This window comes from Lagopus muta, chromosome 12 (genome assembly GCF_023343835.1).
Source record: "Lagopus muta isolate bLagMut1 chromosome 12, bLagMut1 primary, whole genome shotgun sequence".
Taxonomy (NCBI): Eukaryota; Metazoa; Chordata; class Aves; order Galliformes; family Phasianidae; genus Lagopus; species Lagopus muta.
The window spans coordinates 698,016-719,672 of record NC_064444.1 but is presented as its reverse complement, the minus strand read 5'-3'; the positions used below and the strand labels follow the sequence as shown (position 1 = coordinate 719,672).

Sequence of the window (21,657 nt, the reverse complement as noted above, 5' to 3'; positions counted from 1 at the left end):
TTGGTTTCAGTTTCTTTGGTAAGTTTTTTTTTGTTCCTGAATTCTCTTTTTGGAGTGCCAATAATTGCTTCAGAGTTGAGGAGAATGTGTGAATGAAAGCATGCATTGTAATTCCACTAACCCATTTTGTTAGAGCTGTTTCATGGTTTGTTAAAAACACAACAGCTGTTTACAGTTTTTGTGCATCTTCTGCACCGTGCAGACTTTTTTGATGACTGCCTTTCTGTGGTATGATAAGCACATAAGGATGGATGTACTGCTTATGCTGTGTTCTCAGAACCTGAGAAACAGCTTGAGTTTCCTTGTTCTAATACCTCTGGAATGGAAGCCTCTTGGTGAGGAGACGAACGTCGGATCAAGTTTCTGCTTTGGCAGAAAGAAGCCATGAGGAAAATGCCCAACTGTGTTTCACAGCGGAGGCCATTTGTTATGAAGTGGAATGTTTCATTGTTCCCACCACTGTCAGATGGAGAAGCTGTGATGATGCAAGAAGTGAAGATGCTCCTCTGAGTCAGTATTCTGTCTCCCTCCCATGGAAGGGAAAAGCATAGCTTTGTCATTTGTGTGAGCGTTGGAGTAGAGCAAGCAAAAATGATTTGTTAGAAATCAATTTTCTTGTTGTCTTAATGCATCTAAAATATTTAGAGGAAATATGTTTAAAAGCTATTACTGTGGTTTACATATACTGCAAGTTTTAAATAATGAATTTGAAAAATGCTGCTGAAAACCGAGGGTGGTTCTCATAACCAGGAGGTGAGGTGGGAGCCCAGGCTGCTGTAGGTCAGCAAAGGGCAGCAGGAAGGGTAACATCCATCACGCCTGTGCCAGCGGCTGGTATTGGTGATCTGCTTCCGCTAGCAGTAGTTATTCTTCTGAAGGGAAAGCCTTCTAAACAAGGCTGTGAATTGGTTTTCATGCTCGCATTGACAGATTGGGAAAGCAGTTTGTTCTACCAAATTTAACAATGATATATCATTATCACAACTTTGGGGGAAATCTATAAAATCAATAAGTTTGTAGCCTGAACAGGATTTGTATCGCTTGCTTGCTGTGCTGGTGTCAAAGCGTGAGCATATGGATTGAGTCACAGCCTGAGATCAATGGAATTTGTGGACAGTAAGCTCAATAACAAGCCCTTCTGAAAAGAAATAGATGTAAAAAGCAAATTTACTAGAGTATAAAAAAAAAAAGCTAATATCTTTTCCGCGCCTGGCTGTAAAGTGCTGTTTGGCTGCCGCTGGCTGCTGGTACTTTGAAAGCTGTCTAGGGTATGTGCTTGCAATGCTGAGTGCTGCTGCTGCTCTCTAGTTCCATGCATTGCATGTACAGTTGGATGCTTCTGTTTGTAGGGCTTGTATTAGGAAACTAGCCAAGAATAGGAGGAGGGGGAAAAAAATAGCCCTTTATATTGTAAACTGAATAAAGAATAAAAACAGTCAGTGTGTCTGCTGGGGAAAGACCATGGTGGCTTTATTTACTTTGTACTGGCAGGGCTTGCTAATGGAGAAAAATAAAAAGGCATAATTAAATAGTTTAATGAATTCGCAGCTCTTTTGTTTGAGTGGGGCTGGGAATGCATGTTCCAGAGGGCCTCACAAAGAGCTCGGCTGGTAGTGAGTTAAAAGTAGGAAATCAGTCCTTTGAAGGCATTTTTATACTTCATTATCCCAGCATGTAAAATGACTTGTACTAAACGATTGAGGATTTTTTTTTTCCACTCTCTCTCTTTCTCTCTTCTTTTTCTAAACAAAGGAGAGCATCAGGGCGGCAGGAGCATAATTCCCCTCAGTGTCCTAGAGCCAATAGATCAGCTTGTCAGCGAATTGGTGGGCCTGTACTTATGTTTCAGTAAAATATAGGGCTCTGGGAAACTGTAGTGAACAACGAAACCACAAGGCAACCACCACAGAAACACGCTCGCTTGAAGAGATCCTGGGGGAGCAGGGATGTTCAGACCTCCCTTTTCACCTCAGTGCTTTGCAGTAGGCGTATATTCGCTTTTTAAAGGATTTATACTTTTTTAGCACGCGGTCAAAAAGAATGTTACATCCTCCGTCCTCCTCCTTCTTTCTCTCCCCCTACCCTGATTTTTGTTTCTTTGTTGTTAAGGGTTAGTAAAGTTGGATCAGCTAAAAGGAGTATTTCCTTCTCAGAGTACACCGAGCGTGAGGACTTCAGCGAGAGCAGCAGTGTTCACTGGTGCTCCTCAGGTCCTGCACACTGCGGAGGTCCCAGAGGCGAAGGGACGGCTCCCACGTGAGCCAGCCCAGGAGCCCTGACACATCCAGCGCCCATCAGCTTTGGCGATGGGTTTCAGGTGTTTGGTCACCACTCGGCTCAACTGGTGGAGCCTGGCACGGCCTCGTGCACACCGGTGTTGTGTTCAGCGCAGTCTTTTTGATGTTATTTGTTACTAAATAATAGATGTATCTTTTAGTAGCCAGTGTGGCCGTTTGTCATATGGATGTTACTGAGAGGTCATTCCGTGCAATGGAAGACCCATGAGAAGAGCTCTTTACTAGCAGCAAATGAAGATGCCTTTCACCACTGCGCCTGGCTTTGATTGCACCTGGCTGCTGGAACCGGTCAGATCTGAGTGCGTGTGAGAGCCAGCTGCAGACAGCAGGGAGCTCCCCCCAGGACCTCATCTGGCCCGTGGGCTGGCATTTACAAAGCATTCCCTGGTTTTTACAGCTTGAGTTTGCTTATAAACAACACTAACTGTTTGTTTCTTGTTAAAATTTACCTCATAAACAAATTTTACTGTGTGAGTTTGAGGCAATAATTGTTTAATCCTAACTTTCTCATACCCGTAGTGCAGGGGCTGTAAAGCTGTGGTCGACACTCGATAGAATGTTCTGCCACTCTCCTCTGAGGGCAGTGCCTGAGCTCTGGCGGTGGGGCCAGGCCAGTGCTGCGGCCGAGGGGCACAGCAGGTCCCGGCCATGGAGCCCAGCCAACGGCGTTCTGTGCTGTCACAGCAAGAAGCAGAGAGAAGCTCAAAAGAAGCCAGAAAGTCAGATCTTCCTCCTGTTTCTGAAATTTGAGTTACTTTGTGATGCAACAGTAAAGCTATCCAGTCATTTACAGCCCGTGGCAGTCCGTTGCCCCTCTTGCTGAGTAGCAGGGAAATGCCGTGGAAGTGACTGCTTATATTGATTAGCGAGACACGAGAGAGTTAGAGACCCTCAGCACTGCCACTTAAAGCGGGCAGGAAACCCAAATTGACCAGTAATAAAGTGTTTGAGGTTGTACAAGGCGGCTCCTGGGGAAACTGCCTTCTCGGAGTGGGATGCTAGGGGTGGAAAGCTGTCAATTATCCTTGTTTGATGAGGAGTAAGTAAACGTGCTACTAAAGTGGCCTATTAAATGTGAGAGAAACGTGCTGGGGCCGGGTTCCCTGTGCAAAACTGTTCTTGTAAAGTTGGAAGGATGGGTGTTCTCGGACCCCTGACAAAGGGTGCTGCTGTCAGCTGGGAGCCTGAGATTTTGTTTGTCCTTTCTTCCCTTTTTTGGTGTGGCCTCTAGTTACAGACAGGAAAACAGTGAAAACTGTTGTTGTAAGAAACCAAATTCTTGTTGCAGCATTTACCACTGTGTCTGGAGAAGGAATATGCAAAAGGAATGCAGAAGACATCATAGGCAAAAGGCTAGCAGGTTTTTTAGTTCAGTACACAATTAAAAGACAAGGATAATTAGCAACCATGAATATCTCAGATGTCTAACATGAAAATTACAGGGGGTTATTCAGATCTGAAGTCTGAATAATTATATAAATGAAATCTTTTTATCAATTGCAAAATATCCCAGAGCAGGGGGAGGATGCAAGGTGTAAGAAACCACCTTGCTGAGTGAGTGTTAAAGTACAGCAGAAACATGCTCTGATAAAATCAGAGAGGCCAACTCATGAAATGGGAACCAGCCAGCAAGATGCATTAAAAAAGCAAAGATAATGGTACTAAGAACAATAGCAGGAATAGGAAAATAAAGAAAAGCGTGGGATCTCCATTCAGTGGAGAGCAAATGATAATTTTCAGACAGCCAAATGTTTTCGTATCCCTCTCTATTAAAGGTCATCTATAGGACAACAGCTACCATAGTTGATGCACTTGCCAAATGGATAAGATCTCAGTTCTGAATAGAGTAAAAACAGGCTAAAGTGTACAAGATAGATGCTGTTACAACCGTCACTTCCAAACCTCATTAAAGGAATGTGTGAAGTTGGATTAAACTCAGAACAGGCAGTGGCTGTCTTTGAAAACTTGTGCAAGGGAGTTAGAATACTGGAAGGCAATGCAGTGTCATTGACTTAAACAGGAGCTGAGGAGTTTGGACAGCAGTTGCAGATCAGTCGTCTCAGCTCCACTTCCTGCAAAAATTCTGGAATAACCAAAGTATTTGCGAGCGCCGGGAGGATGACAAGGAAATGAATAACTAACAAACTGTACAGATTTGTCAGAAGAAGCATTGTCTCTCCAAAGCACCAACTTCTGTGGCAGAGTAACAGCTGCGGCCAGGGACAAAGCAGCAGATGCCACATATCCTGATTTTTAGGGAGGTTTCTGCCAGTCTCACATGGCTGCTTTGTTTAAAAGCATGCCAAGGAAGTGTGGTTTAGGTGAGTGTAGGTGTATATCCGAAGAATTGTATTTAGGGCATACTTATTGGAGCCAAAACGGAGGGAGATGTGAAAGGAGGTTTGGCAGGGGCCTGCCCCAACCCAGGCTCTTTACAGTGTTTGCAGTACTGAGCTGAATCGTAAAGCAAAGACCGTGCTATCTGAACTTTCAGGCAGCAGAAACCTGTGAGACGTTGGGTTCCATGGTGGCAGTGCAGTTCACAGTAATCTGACAGAGGAGGGAGGTGACCAGGAAAACTGTATGAGGTTGTGCAGGACAGCTTCAGATGGGCACGGAGGTGCCGTGTTATCTGTGTGTAGTTTCTCAGCCAGCTGCCCTGCTGTTGGTTTCAGACCTCGTCATCCTTCTGCTCTGAGAAGCGATGTGACCTCAGTGTGCTTTTGTGAATGAATACTAAAATTGATTTGGTGAAAAAGAAGAAAAGAGAAATTGCTTGAGGCACAGATATAAGAAAGTTCATTTGTGTGAAATAAGTTTGTTTCTGTGAAGAACTTACGTCTAGGTGCTTTGCAGTGCTTTATTAACATTCTCTATGCAAAACAGACGTGCTGACAACAAAAGCAAGAGAGAGGAGAGTTCCAGAAGTCATTGCTAAGCTGTGCTGTGGTACTGCAGCCTGGACGCTGCTCACGCTGATGGCTGCGTTGAGCAGGAGCTGCAAAAGGAAAGTTTTGTCAGAAACAAAATCTGTGCTTTCCTACTGATTTCAATAGCTTTTTGAAAATATAATTTCTAAAGTAAACTTAATGTACATGTAATGTAAATGGAATACGTAAACTCAGTTTTTTCATTTCTAATTCAGGCAAAGCTCTTACTCAGATTAATCATGGTTTTGACAACGTGATTGACTTATAACAAAAACACTTCCAACAGCTATAATACCTGCTCAATTAACGCTCCTTATTCTCCTTTCTGAATGGCACAAGGATTGCAAAAGTTTAAAAAAAAAAGTTAATTGAAGATCTCCAGTTGTTCCCTCTGCACAGTGCCTTTGTTTTCTGACCTTCATCTCTAAGTGTTGTTTTGCACACCCAATCCTGAGGTTGGTCGGGAGGATTTGATGCAGTACAAACCACAGCTTCCTGCAGAACCCTCTTGTGAAATGCTGTGTCCAATGGGAAGCCATGGTGTGTTACTTGCAGACGCAGCCTTGTAGGTTCTGAAGCAAATGGCATTACAGAGTAGAATGCAAATGCAAAGATAATCACCAGACCTTTTTTTTGTCTTCTTCCAAAGCATCTGGGGTGAACCCACATGAGACAGGATGCCAGCAGAGGGGAAGCATCATTCTTTCTTCGTGTGCTTCGTATCTTACGTATGAGCTTCGTATCTAATATGTGTGTTTGATAGAGATTTCCTGTTGTGCACAGAAAAAAGCAAACAGGTATTCTACAACTGAAATTTCACTTCTGATCCCCAGAGAGATGAAATTCAGATTCTCTAAATGTCCAAACCTTTACCTCTGCTGTTGTGGAGAGACTTTTGTTGGAAGTGGAAATATAAAATTACTGTTCTTGTTGCTCCACTCTGTTCTTTTTGGTGCTGTACATCCCCCATCACAGTAACCCATCCTGGTTTGCTAGTAGCACTTCTCCTTCCAAATTGCTTCAGCTTTGTGTTTTCTTGGATCCCCACGTTAGAAAATCATCTGCTGGCAATCTCTGTCTGTCTACCTGTGCCCATCTACTCTGGTTTTGTTTGTTCATTTGGAAGTATAGTCTAGCATCTTCCACAAATCCCCTGAGATCCTTACATCTTTCTGTTGCACGAAGCAATGCTGTTACATACAGGCAGACAATGACACTTCCTTACTTATTATTAATTTGTTACAGGCAAAATTCCATCTCTTTATTTTATTATGTTTGTGGTACTTTCTCCTTTTTTACTCTTCACTGCACCCCAAAAGCTCACTTCAGCAATATGAAGTGAACCATGCTTGTAGTGCTATTAAGTAATATTCCTTATTACAAAAAAGAACAGAGCTCCTTTTAATGAGTGCTTTAATGCTACCAGTCCGTGTCACTACCTAGGGAGCCCCTTTTCTTCTTTCGTAATGAGGAACACCTCATTTGCACTGTCCCTAGATTTATGGAAGGACAGGAAAAAACCTTCAATTTATTACATCTTAAATGAACTGCTCCCCAAGCAAAAACAAAGAGGGTAGTAAACTGGTGCTCTACAATATATAGTTTGATTTTTTTATTGAGCCGAATGGTGATGTTCTGCCTCACCTAGGAAGGGTGAACATGGGCAATAATTACCTCTTGTGAACCCCATTTCCTGCTCACCTCACTGGCCTGTACCTCTTCAGGATGTTGAATCTGTCAGTTGCGGTGTTTTATTTGGTCTTACTGATGGTGCTGCACACAGTTAGGAGCAAGGAAGCTCATCTCGTATCTCATTTGCTTGAAAAAAGTGGGGCACGCTCCCTGAATTTGTGACTGAAAAAGGATTGCAGTTGTTCTCTGAATTTCATTCTTAGGATGTTCTGGGATTCCTTCTGCCAAGTCCTTTTCCTTATGCACATCCTGACCTCTTTTCTCCATCTGTACGATCAGATCGCATCTTTGGCAGATGTTCTTGCATAACCTAGGAGTTGGCTAAAGAGAAAACACTTCTTAATTGATGAAATCTCAGTTTTAGGAAAAAGAAAAAACAAGATTTTAAGGTCAAGGTCTTTGTGAAGGGAATGGAGACAGGCAGTAATAGCTGTGTTCTGCGAACGCGGTTAAATTCACTGTCTCGTGTGCAAGATGAATTGACGTTGAGGCTTTGCTTTTCTGACTTAAAAAAAAAAAGAAGCATGAATTCCTTAAAGTTTTAATAGTATTAAATTTCTCCTCTGCAGGGATGCTTTGGACAAGCATGGCTGTGCCTTGCTGTGATAAATTTAAAATCAAATCTGAATTGTAAGAAGGAGGTTTTTTCTTTGTTTGCTCCGGCTGATGAGCACCTCCTTGCACCCAGCAATGCACAGCCACCTCAAATATTTTTTTCAGCTCGAGAGCAGCAGTCGAAGAATTTTTGTCTAACCTATGGCAAAAAGCAGAAATCAATAATAAATGATCTGGTGCCTTCCTGGTTTTGCTCTGTGTGTGTGAGTGTCTTCTCTGTAGTTCAGAGGTTATGGAATTTATAGTAGACAAATTCCGGCTACAAATAATACTGCTAGCATTTTGCAGGCAATCTTAAAACCTTTTTATTTACTTCCTTTTCTATGGGAGTCAAATAAGAGGCTTTTACATACCAAGTCGAGGTTTTTTTAGACTTAAACTTCAGAATATTTTCAATATCTGCAACATTATCTTTTGAATAATAATTACCTCTTATATTAAATTATAAGACAGCAGGATTCAGGATTAGATCTCTGCATATTATTCTAGTGAAGGAAATTATGACAGGGGTCATTTTTTAGAATTATGTAGGAGGGTAAAAGGTCCCAGGCAGCATTAGAAGGGAAGGCGTTTATAATTAAATTGTAATTTAGGCCCATGATTTATAGTTTTCTCAATGAAAAATTTGGTGCTGTAGAGAGATCCTAGGAGGAACTTTAGTGAGATACAACTTAATGAAATAATAAAAAGAAAAATTATCCTGGAATAGAGTGTATTATAGTGGTACCCGTTAGCACACTTCAGTGTAGCTAATGTTCTGTCAGCATTTCTGTGATATACTCTGTTTTCCAGGGTTAGATCTAGGCAGGAACATTCCGTTTGAGGCCCAAACACAGTCTGTCAGGTTTCAGGTCACGAGAATTTTCACAACATATATTTTTAAATAATTTAGCTCATTAAAACCTACAGCAGTGTTCCAAAGCGTGCAAGTTGTCACATCCAGACAAAGGCTGCTGTGCTTTTTGTTACCACTCATGAGCTGCAAGAAAACGGAAAGCCTCGTGCTCCTTAATTTGTCGTCATTAAGGTGCACAGGGCAGAAAGCTGCTTTGAAATAGCTCTCACCTATAGAGAAACAGCTCAGTTCTATCTACTAGGCAGTGGCTTTTTTGGTTTTTGTTTTGGTTACTTTTAATATTGTATTAGAATTATAATTAGAGTAGATGGAGATTGGTATTAAAGTATGAGCGTTTTAATAGTTACATTAATTAATTAATGGGCTAAACTCCTCCTACCTTGATGAAGATCTATTCTACTGGTATAAAAACTGTAATCCAGAGAGGTTAAATGATTTGCCAAAGGCAATTGAGGTAAGTCAGTGACTGATCTGACAACACAAGCCATCTCTGACCTGATCTCCTCTGGCAGTAAAACTGGTGGTGAGCCAGTGTGTGTGGACGGCCTGCAGTAGCTCATAGGTGTGTCAAAGCCACGTTTCAGGCTGGAACGAATTAATTTTCATGAAAGATGGCTTTAAGAAACTGATACACCTTGGGACACTGCCTTTTAAACCTGATTTGCTTATGCACTTTTGGCAGCTGTTGCTATCAAATGCTTACTGCCTGAGTTATTAAAAATGGAAACAACAAAAAAACCAACCAACAAACAAAAAACTCCACGCTTCTTTCTTCTGCAGTTTCCTGTCTTGTGTACGCTCATAGGAAGAAGAAGTGCGAGTTTCGTGTGCAGGTTGGAAGATCACCTCCTGGCTTTTACCATGCTTGGTTTAAAACAATGTATCAAACATTACAATACTTAGAATTTTTTAGAATAACTTTGAATGCAAAGAAGAACCTGATCCAAAATAGAAGATTTAAGCATATTCTGAAAGAAATGAAACTAGCATCATTGAGTGTAAGCAAAATGTGACGTTTCTCATTTACAGAAAGATGAGAAGGAATAAGCAACCTGAACATATACTTTATAGGACTTAAAAGTACACTGAGACTTTGTCTGGCATCTCTACCAAATAAAGGAATAAGAGGAAGTAAGAAAGGTAACCCTCTTGCACTGGGAGGGAAATGGCTATTAGTAAACAAAGATGACATTATTTGCCTTGTTTCCATGCTATCTGCCTTAAAGCATTAGCTTTAACTGTGTTCTGCTGACATGATTTTAGCTTCACCTTCTGCAGATGCTTATTTGTAAACAGAATATATGTGATGGGAGTTCTGTACACCTCCAAATAACTGTGATGGCACTAAGAGCCAAGTAGATAAAGGAAGGAGGAAAGAAAGAAAAACACTGATGTTGGTTGGCAAACACTGCCTTGCAAGTTTAAGCATGAAGAACAGCAAGATAAGGAATAGCAGAGTTCTCTCTCGTCTCTCCTAACGGATGTTGAGGACTCAAACTCGCTGCACAGATCAGAGTAGACTGGGATGGCAAAGGTGCATTCATTTAGTGGAAGCAGAAAGCGGTGCTGGTGTTAGGAAGTAACTGTTTTTATAAGGATTGTTATTGTTTGTGTTATAAACATTAACTTTAAAATTGTCCAAATAACTATTTAATATCCAATTTATTGAGAAAATAAGAAGCTTTTAGAAGACTGTGTTTTCACATAATGAGTGTGTAGACCTATTAACAAATAACTTATGTCTTAGGAAAAATGTATTTTCTTAATAGCAGAAATCGTTCCATCTTGAGTGCATAACAGACACTTCAGAATTTATCTGAAAGAAGAAGTTACATGACAGACTGTAATTTACTGTGCCAAATTTTGTAAAATTTCAGGATAGCTTTTCCTTTTTCTAAGCTAAGATGAAGAAAAAAAGCCGAAGACTGATGTGTAAAAAAGAAACCAAACCAAACCAAAACAAAACAACAAAAAAAGTCACCTTAAACAAGAAAACAACAAGGGATATTTACAGAAAAAGATCATTTTTCCTGTAATTTTCTGAACCTTGCTTGCAGGAACTGTTGATTACAGAAACGTGTTTGAAACGTCGGCTTTTTTTCTCTGCAGCTCCTCTCCCTCTGCTTGATCCAGCGGGGGAATCACAAGTGTCTGTGTTTGACTTCTCCCTTTGTTTGGCAAGGCGCTCTGATCGCATTCCTCGTTTAGCATCCTAACGTCGCTCTTGGATGAGGAAGCAGCAGCCTTTGTTTAGAAAGAAAGTCTCTTTGATAATTAGAATTAGTGAGAGATGTATCAAAACCCAAAGAAAACGTGCTACAAAGTGCGAATACATCCTTTATTTTGACAGCGTGGTTTCCCCTATGGCAGAATCCCCAGGTGTGGCTGCAGGCGGTGCCACGCTCAGCCCGCGCCCCTGCGTGAGGCGGCAGCTCGCAGCACGGCCTGGGGAGGGCCGCGGCCCCACGGCGCAGGCTGCTTTCTCAGGGCGGGCTGTGGGCGCCCCAGCAGGCCATGGGCTGCTACGGTGCCCTGTCCTGATGGCCTCAACCGGCACGTGGTGCCAACGTTAAGCGGCACCGCTCGTTCTATTTTGGCCCGTACCGCCGAGGGAGGTGATTGCGGCGGAGCGGAGGTGCGAGGGCGGGACGCTCTCGTCTGTGCAGCCGCACGTGCCGGTGCTCTGAGCACTGCAGAAGGCCACGGCTGGGTGCCCGGCTTCCAGATAGGGGCCGGCCCGGCTGTGCTCACGGGGTGTGGGGACGTGGTGCTGCTGAGGGGCTGTCCCTGGGTGCGAAAAAGTCATGGGGGTGACGGCTGGTGGTCTGGATTTGGCTGCTGTGAAGGTCTGGCTAGCCGAGCAGTGGAAGCTGAAATCAGTGTAGCAAACAGGGAAAGGAGTAGGGGCTGCAAGTAGATAAACTGAATGCCTCTTTAAAATTCAGATTTTTTTTTCTGCCTGTGCAAGAGACTGCTTGCACAGAGCTGACAGCCCTCGGCTGCCTGTCCCTGTGGCACTGTGCAGCCTGGGCTGTGCTGGGCTGAAGTCAGCGCAGTTATGAAATGCTGTGCTGATGAAAAAGTAAAATATAAAACATAGGTCTAAGGTGGTTTAAAGTGGGTACCCAGAATTAATAGACATGTTTGACCTTAATCTGTCTTCCTGGACAAGTTTAATTGTGGCCATTTCTTAACTTCAGCGTGAGCTCTTGTTTTAGAAATGTTAGTGTTCTTTTAATGCGCTTTTTTTTTTTTTTTTAACTCAGTACCATGGTATTATTATTTTTTTTAATTTGATTTTTTTTTTCCAAGGAAGAAAAAAAATTTGTGTGCATGAATTTCCTGGAATGAAAGGCACCAAAGCTTTGGACGTGCATAAGGTGAATTTTTCTTTCTAAATAATTGTCTGTTTCTGAGGTGAGCTCAGACTGGCCATGGGAAGAAAATTAAAATGCCGGTTCAAGAGCCATGTTTGAAGGAGCTCCTTTTGGAGCGGTGTTGTTTTTGCGCTCACGTTCTGTCCTATGTGCTGGCTGAGGTGAGGATCACTCCCTGCACAGCTCTGGGTATGATTTGATGCTTAAGAACTGACAGGTATGTTGATTTACAGCAAGCTGAGCCCCAGCATGTCTTCTAGCCTTTACTGTTTCCCTCAAAAATTAAGCGGAGCGGTGTTATGGTATCCATGTGTAATTCTGAATATTTATTTACAATATAATGTGCTAAACACAGACACATATCCCCCTCTAAAAAGAAAAACATGCTAGATCTCCAGAGCAGTTCACTTCAGGAGGTCTGCTTGTCGTGTGAAAATGCAGTTCTGATTTCCTGGTTGGCTGTGAATAGACGCTGCCTCTCTTGTGTGATACACATGATTTTCTATGTTTTTCTCTCTGTTTACAAGAAAAAAAAAGCTGAAAATAAGAATCTGTACACACGAGCAGCAATTTTACACCTCTCTTTTAGAAATTTACCATCTCTTACTTGTGTGAAATAATTTCAAATCTGCTATGAAAAAGTAAAAGGGACCATCAGTGCCTTAGACTGAAGAGAATAGTTCTGAGATATGCTGGTATAGAAAGAGTCCATGCTTAAATATATAAAAAAATAATATTTGTTTTGCTCGTTCTTTCTGGAAGGCTGGTTTTGTGAGTGGGATTCTGTCAGAGCAGGAACTCGTTGCTTGAGTGCACTTACTTTAGTTCCACGTCTTATCCAACTCTTGGAACTTGAACTTGTCATTATCAGACACAGAAGGTCAATGCATTAGCCATGGTGCTAGCTCTTTCATGTGGCCTTTCTGAAGAGGAAAAAACAGCTTTTAATCTTAGCTTTTATAAAATACTGTGCGTACTGGGATACATCCTAACTTGTCATTTCCTCGTCTGTTTTAGTGCTGGGAGATATCTGGAGACACTTTATGGTGCCACACAGATACACACGTCTGCAGAAGGCCTAATCTGAAGTGAATCTTCTATAAATAATAAACAACAAATAGGTTCCTTTTAGTTATATTAGCCCCAAATAGGTCACGTACATTTGTTTTAAATGCAAACGTAACAATAAAGTAAATTCCCTAGGTGGAGAATTTGATGTGTTTGTGCAGATTTTCTGGACACGGTGCAGAAAAAGCCAGCACCTGTATTTTACCATTTAAAATATTTATATATTGTCTCCTAAAGTCCTGTGTCTGGAAAACTGTTTATAATAATCTTTATCAACTCTCTTTGAATGGAAGCTTATTAGTGCTGCTGTGAGAGAAGTTGTCAGCTTTGTCAATTTCGTGCCTCTGAATGACCTTATTTTTCGATAACTGTTAATTTGAGGTATCCTCGTCTCCAAGTCAAAACAAACGGGTGCTGAATTATCCAACTGGCAAGGCGTATGTGAAAGATGCATCTGTAACTTAGATTACCTTTCTAACAGATATACCTAGTTCCCAGGCTAAATTGTTCATTGTACAAGCATACTAATAGCAAAATGATAGCCTACAGTAAGGTAAATTGGTCTATTTAGTAAAATCAGTACTTATGCTGAAAGAAAAGAAAAAAAAAATCCTAAGAAGGAGGAGCAATGAGAAGAAAATGAAAATGTATCAATTTTCTGTAAAACTGCAGTCCTACCCCCCAGGGGAGCGGGGTTTCTCAGCTGAAGGACTGCAGGCTGTTGTGGTTCCGTGGGCTTCTGCTCAGGAAAGGTGGTGAGGAAGCAAGCCTCGTGTCAGCGGCTTTGTGCTCCGCGGCCGTGTGCCTCCACTGGGAACAGTAATGTGGTTTTCAAATAAAGCAAAGTCCGAAGAGACAGCCGGGGCGATCCTTTTAGCACTCCTCCTCACCATAAGACCTGATATGTTAGATTCCGTGGGCAGCTGCAATGGGAAGGAAGGCGTGTCTGAGAAAGAGGCAAATTATTGTGGTTGTTTTGGATTAAAATGGCTGTGACACCTATTGTGATTTTCATACTACTGTGGCCTAATATAACTGTGTTTGGATTTTAATTGGAGTCTTTAAGTGCTAGCGTAATACAAACAATATGTATAGGATATCTCAGAGTAATATTAGACAAAGGTAAACGCTAAAAATGGTAGTGCTGTTTTCCAGCTTGTGTTCTTCTGTGGAGCTAGCTGGAATCTTAAGTTCTGTGTGTCACCCATTGTAATATACATAATTTCTGCATCCCTATTCATTTTCATCCCTGAGATGCATTGTAAAAGTGTAAATCCATCACTAGATAATTTTCAGTTCCATTATTTACAAAAATGAATAGTTAAGCAAGTCATTGTTAGTGGGATGCTATTGTTGTTTCTCGGAGATAGGGACTGCCAAGGTCTTGAATGATGTACACTTGAATGTTCTTTCAAGACACTTGTACCTGTTTCATTTGGGAGGAGTTTCACTCATGTAAAATCAAACAGAAACAATTTTAGTAGCCTCTGAAAAGAGAAGAAGGGAAAATGGATATTAATGAACTGTTTAATATTCCGCTACGGAAGAGATGCAGTGATTTTGCTGTTGACACTTTTGCATGGAATTAAAGAGATCTGGTAGTTGTTTTACTTGTCTGTCTTTGTTCCTGAAAGACTTTTCAGTGTCATCAGATTTGGTTTTGTAACCCAAGAGATGTTTTACAGACATGCAGACAAGGAAAAATTGCTTCTTTTTCATGAAACTCATTGCTATTCAGAACGTGGGCCTTTGATGAGTTAGAAATTTTGGCTAAAGCTTTAATGAGGTTTTCATTTAGTGAACTTGTGTCAGAAATGTGCAGCTCCATGACTCACAATTCCAAACTGTTTTTTTTTTTTTCCCGAGAATTTTTCTGGCTTCTGGTTTATTACTCAATATCTTATTGATTTTTGAGTTGAGAGGTTTGCAGTGAAGGAGGAACAGTTTAGGGCTGTAGATCTTTACTGTGGGATCTGCCCTGCCACACCTGCTTGCTCCATTCAGGTAAGCATTTGCAACTCAAGGTTATGCAGAAGATTCCAGGGCAGAAGTGCCAAAGGTGACTGCGGGGTTCTCATCACAGATCACTTCTATCACACTCTGTGTTATCAGCTGTGCTGGTTCTGTAGCTCTTAGATGTTAAGACAAATCTTGTTGCTGGCTGTCCGTGTGCTGGCACACGCAGTGCTGGATGTTCTTTGGGTGAACTCATTTTGTGAAGCTCGATGTGCTGACTGTAGAGCCTTCACTTCTGTGATGTGGCGCAGCCCGTGGAGCCTCCACCAGAGGACTGTACAGAAGCACTGTCTCCTCTTTCCCTGCATTTTTTGTTACAGTGATGCTGGTACATGTAGTTCCCTTTAAGTTTTCAGCTAACGATACTGCAATGTCAATAGCTTGTATCTGAAACTGTTTTTCAAGGAACTGTGCTGTGAATGCAGAGGAGCAGATTTAGGTACTTACTGTGTAACTGTAACTAGATAGCCACTTGTATTTATGTAATGTTTACTAAAAGATTTCCTCCTGTGCCTGGCTGTTTCGCTGCAGCTGGGCAGGAACTTAGGGAGCTTTCTGCAAACTTTCATTGAATGACCTGAGATTTCAGAGCCTTTCTTATGTTCTTGTGCTGTGCTACCGTCAGAAATTGTCTGAACTCAAAGCCATTTGGTTCGTATGCCTTACCATATTTTGATATATTACATGTGTTTTGACATGTTACAAATAATAGAAATATTGAAGTAATGGTAGATTGACATTTCATTTACTTAAAATTATTTTTTTCAGGGATGCATCAAATGCAGAAGTATTCTGGCGTAACAGAAGGAGGGTGTATGAGTGTGTAATGTGAGCAATTACTGACACTTTGTGAAGGCACGTTTCAGGAGTGATGAGACTTCCTTGCTGCAGACCCTGGCAATACATAATGAACTTGGGGCAGTGCTGTGTATGTTCATATTGAACTATAAGCATTGATAGTAGGGAGCTGATACCTTTCCTCACTGTGTCCAAACAATGATTTTTGAAGACAATTTCCACATCATTGCAGTGATGTGGCTGTAGATGTGGTGAAAAGCTCTTTATTCAATCTAATAGGTACTATGAGTATCTATTACTATGAGAAAAATTCGCACTCCAGAAAGTATTCTTCCCTTCAGGTGCCCACTGATGGGCAGCTGTACCGAGGTGGAACTGCTGTGTGCACAGCTAACTCTGGGGCACCACTGAGGCCCCCTCCTCGTGTCATGGCAGAAATGCCTTTCATTACAAGGGACCGCTTTCTCCCACTAGATTTTTCTCTCCTTCAGTTCAGGAAACATCAGAAGAGAATAAGAATGGATTTACAGCTAAGGTCAGAGGAGCAGGGGAACCCCAGGCATGCAGCCCAAGGGCAGAGACCTATCATGTCACTTGCAGATGACATCACTTCTCGCTGTTAGAAATAATTTGGGATGTGACTTGAGATTAAAACCTGATATAGGTCAGTGTTTGGAGATGACAGGGGTGTGTTTGGACCGTTTAAAATTGTATGGTTGACTCCAGGACCTGTTCTGGTCTCCTCTGTTTTGCAAACCCTGCAGTCTCTTTCCCACTCTTCTAGAAGGAAATGCAAGAGTCCACTATTGTGTGAAGCTGCTTTTCCTCAGCAAAATCATTTTTCAGAGAGAAGGAGTTTGCTGGCTGGATCCTTTCACTCTTAAGAGTATCTGAATATTTGAATAATGAAGTTTGGAGGGCAGAGATGTGAGGGATCCATGGGAGATGGTCCACGCACCCCTCCACTTTCCTCTGGAAACGTCGGTGTGATGTGGGTGATCCTAACGTGTGACAGACGTTTGAAAGCTGAAATGTTTTTTGTGTGATTAGTTATGCCCTGATTGGCAGATTTGAAAACAAAATTAAGATATGGCTTTGACACACAAAAGGAGGAGAATGATATAATCTATATTTAGTACTTCTCTCGTATGTTCCATAATGATTGGCTCCGGGGCCTTATCTTTCTGAAAATATTAACTGGTGCTTTTTTCAAACATATTCTTCCTTCTGCAGCTTTTGTTACAACTTGGTATTTCGTTTTCAATGCCTGCATCCATGCGTTAGGGAGCAGCAGGACGGGCTGTGTTTGCTGGGTGCCTCGCTGTTGCTCTCCCTGTGCTGGCTGCAGTGCAGTGCCAGACTGGTGCTGTGGCTGCCTTCACAGAGCACACCTTTACTTCTAGGCTAGAAAGGAGACCAGGAAGAATTTATCTGTCAAGTAGCAAGAAAAATACCTGTCTGTTCCCACCCAGACTGAGCTAAAATTGTGTTTTTGTTTATTTGTGCTAGATACTTTCTGGATTTATCCTGAACAAGAAGTGCAATTGTTGAGTTAATGCCCAGGAAGCAGCCCTTCTCCCCTCTGCTACACCCTCCAGCCCAGAAGGCCTTTGCACACGGTAAGAAAGCCTCTCTTCTTTGTTTCCAAGCTGAGCTCTGAGTGCAAGTATTTAGGAACACTGAAATGAATTCTATGCAAAAGTTGTTCGTTTTTCAGCTTTCAGTCTGAAGTTGTGTGAATTGTGGCCGTGGTGCGAATTTAAGTCTTCAGTACCTAGGTTGGTGAATGATGGAGTTCAGTTATTTTAGAGACTATGCCAACAGCAATGGCTTTATAATCAATGATAATCTTCATAATTTATCTGGGACAGTGGCAAAAACAAGCGATCTACCTGTGTTAATGGCTGCAGAATATGTGGGTGTGTTCTGCACAAATACGTTTTTGAAAGGAGAGGCTTTGTTGTGGGTCTGTCACTGTCCTGGGAAGGTAATTTCTGAAAATAGGGGATACGAATGCAAATCTGTGCTTAAAAATATTGAGGCAAGCATGTGCATTAGCTCATTTCTTGCTATTGTGTATTTTTTCTACAGTAGATTCACTTATGATGTAGACTGTATCATCTAATTTTGTTGTATTCAAATACAATATGCCATATCGTTGATGAGAATATAAGCTTTTGTCTTCATTATGTACTACTGAGTATGCTTTGCTTCTCTGACATCCATGCCGTGGTGGCACATTCAAATTTCGGCAGAAATAACTCTCACCAAAACAGCTAACAATTTGCACTCCCGGATGAATGTTGTGGGTGGGGAAAAGGTCTTTATGTAATAGCACAGGCAGATTTCAGGGATCACTGCAGCACGCTGTAAATGATGTATGAAATGAGAACTTCCCAGCTGACGCGCGGTGAGCACCGTTGCTGTGGTCTGCACAGTCGCTGCTGCGAGAGGCTCTTTGTTCTCACACCATCTCAGACGCGTGCCAGTCTTTAATGAGGAACGCTCCTGTGCTTGTCTTTGAAAGCAATAAGTCTTTAACAATGGTGTGTTAGGAAAATCTCTTCAGATGCCGTATCAGTCAGCATCCCATGGAAGTTTCCTGGGTGTTTGTACGTTTACTTGAGCTTAAGTATCATTATTTTACAGTAATGAACTTGCCATAAACTGTTTCATAAAAACTTTTTCTTCCTTTACTACTAAGAATATATTACCATCAGAAAGTGCTGTGAGCCTGTCCTGTCGAATACAATGCCATGATGGAAAGTATTTATTTGAGATGCAGATGATGAAGCTTGTACATGAAGTGTGGTATGAATAAGGAGGTTTTGTGTGCTGAAAAGGAATTTGTTGGGCTGAGTGGAAATTAATTTTTCCTCAGAGATCAACTTTTTGTTCTTGTAAGCTTTCTGTAAAAGTTGCTAACAGATTTACTGAAACAGGACTGAGGGATGCTCTTAGGAGTAAAGTTTGGGATATTAAATAGAAAGAACTGGAGGACTTTGAAAAAGTAATGAAAATAGGTGAAATCTAATAGTATCTAGTAAGAATATCTTTTCCTGTTCGCTGCAAGGGTGCCCTTAGCTGGGGTGTGGGTGTGTTGGCTGAGCACAGCATGACAGGCACCATGCGTAAGGGAAGAAGCTGAGTGCAAGGCTAGGGTGGATGAAGGAAGAGGTGACTCCAGAGAGGTTAGCTGTTGTAAGAGCTTGGGTATTTATGGGGGAAAACTGTAGCAATGTGAAACTGGGACTGTCGTTTAGCTGGAGAAGTGCGCTCAGGTGATCCCTGCATCTCATCGTTACACAGGGCTGTAACAATTAGCAGCGAGTCGCTTCCCTTAATGAGGAAAGTCTGGGAGATCTTCTCTCCTAATGATGTTCTCTGAATGTGTTCGATATAAATGACTTGGCAATCTGGCAAATAGGAAGAATAGCATAAAGTGAAAGGTTTACTTTCCTAATGAAACATGCTTGAGGTACTGTGAGATTGGGCGAATGGGCAAGAAGAAAGCAGCTCTTGAACTGTTTGCTAAATTGATGACACAATGATCAGAACAACTTTCCTAAAAGGGGGAGAGAGTCCCATTTTGTCTGGGCTCTTTCCTATTTTCCCTTTTCAGAAATAGAAGAGTAGGAGGCATCTGCACCCCCGTGTTAAAACCTTCCCACCGAATGTTCCGTATTGTCGCCTTGAGCTCCGGTGCAGTGAAGTTGTTCTCTTTCAGTGCTGCTTTGTTTTTGACCCCTTTTTGTGAATTCTCTGAGGAAAGAAACATATTCCCATCTTTTATAGTAATCAAATTTATCTGGCATCTCTCAGCCTCCTGCATTACTTATGCTACAGTTGGCCAGCCTTGGGAAGGCTTTAGCGGGTTTATTTATTTATTGTTCTAAAGTGAAGGTTTTTGACTTGAGGTCCCCATATAATCCTGGGGGATTTTGAGAGGAAAAACTGAAAGTGCTTTCTGCCATTATTTTTATATTATCTTGGAAGCTATAAAAAACCACAACAAACAAAAAAATCCACAGCCTGAAAAACAAACAAAACCCCACGTGTGCTCCCCACCCAGCCCAGCATGAAGCTCCCTTATCTCTGTTGTATTGGAAATGTTTTCATGTTGGTGTGAGAGCTCAGTGTGGCTGGTGTCATCACATTTCATTTCAGTGCGAAGGCAGCAGAAGTGTTTCATAAGTGTCTGCATGGGCTAATGAAATTCTTAAATGTAATTAATAGCTCGTAATGTGCCTCTGCTTAGTAAATTGTGTCCTGTCCTGCAAATATTTGCTCTCTGGGGCTGGTACCTGCGCCTCCTTACTGACGGTTGACGTCTGGCCAGGTACGTTCTGGTGGAGCCAGGCAGGTTTTGTAGCTTGTGTGTTCAATATTTTGCTATTTTCTTTGCGAAAAATGGCACTTCTGTGTCCATGAAACATAGATTGAAATTCATGGAAATAAAACAAGATGCCCCTTGTCCTGATGGCTGATGGCATCTGTGGGAAGCCAGCTGTGTTTTTGTAATAATAATAATATACATGAGGCATGTGCAATAAATACATTACTTGTAGGTAGATAGAGATGTACCTGAGCTATGCAACCTGCAAGAACTCTTTTCTCTCTCCCCTTCTCAGTCAGGGTGGACATGATGCTAACCAACCTGAAACACACAACCTGGAAAACCTCGAGTTCTGTACAGATCCAGAGTTTACAGCTTGCTAATGCTTTGGAAACATGCTTTGCTTTTTCAAATATGTTTAAAAACAAGCAAACACATTTCTGGTTAAATTTATTTTCAGAAAGTGAAGGAATCTAGGAACATTAAGATTAGAGTGTATAAAATAACCTTTGAATTGCCCTGTGGCATACAGCAGAGATAAATGAAACCAAGTGCTAACACAGAGAGAGGCAGACCTGCGGTTAAGGGTAGAGCACTTGTTTTTGGCTCTGGGTTCTGCTGAAAACTGCTGGTGGAGAAAGAAGCAGGAGGGCAGTGCTGGTGTTATGGAGGCAGATGAGTGTGTGCTGCCCAGCCTGGCTTTCGTTGGCTGCTGCCACAAAGGGCTGCGTGCCTCAGTGGAAGGTGTGAGATAATCGACACCGTGGTAATTTAAATAGACCTGGAAAGCGTCGGCTGTTCAGTAACTTAACGTTATTGTAGATGTTACTTGTGGAAATACCCAGCAGTGCACCCTGTCTCAGACCTTCTGCCTCTTTTCCAGTGTGCCTACAATTTAAGGGGCTGCTTTGTGTGCAGTTAACGTCAGTCGCCACAACTTTGATCTGGTTGTTCACCAGACGTAAAAACCAACACAGTTTATATGGGAATAAGAAGTGTCAGGTGTTTAGCTCATCTTTGGAACAGTGGGAAGATACGACCTACTGTACTGGCTGGTACAGTCCTGGGCAAAGAAAGGGAACTTCTGCTGCTCTAAAGGATGGAGCTTGCCTAGAAAACGTAAGAAAGATAAGTAGAAATGGAAACCGAAGACAGAAAATTCAGATTGAAAACAGACTGTCAATCAGAAAACCAGCTTGAAGAGTATCAGTAAAGATCTGAGAATAGCGTGTTAATATTCGCCTTACACTTCAACTCCATGTAGCATCGCTTTAATTTTTTGTGGTTTAAGATGTTCTCCAGAATGTTCTTAAATTAGGTTTAGACAGAGGTAAATTATCAAAAGGAAAAAAGAAAAAAGAAAGAGCTTTTAGAGATTTTTGTTGAGCGTGCTCCGTCTGCCTTCCTGCAAACCCATTGCTTTCACTGGAATGCCTATAGAGCACATCTGGCTTTGTCACAGCTTCTTTTTTAATTTCTGTTTCTATTGCTGTTTGTTCGTCAGTTTATTTCTTTATTTGAAAAAATGAAATGCTGATTATGAAGGAACAAAGCTGTACTAGGGAATCATCAATTATTTTGCTTTCAAATATGATTTATTTGACTAACAACCTTAAAAGCTTTGACTGATATAATTCTATTTTATGCCTATGAAATCCACAGAAGGTTGACC

The 21,657-nt window shown here is 41.7% G+C and overlaps 1 protein-coding gene across 2 annotated transcripts in view; it reads left to right on the top strand.

Moving 5' to 3' along the window:
* ZFHX3 (zinc finger homeobox 3) overlaps positions 1–21,657 on the top strand; it is a 510,916-nt gene that overhangs the window by 152,780 nt on the left and 336,479 nt on the right. For both annotated transcript variants that reach the window (XM_048958823.1, XM_048958822.1), the window contains exon 4: positions 17,159–17,268. The gene's annotated coding sequence lies outside the window, so the exon portion shown is untranslated. The remainder of the gene's footprint in view (positions 1–17,158; positions 17,269–21,657) is intronic.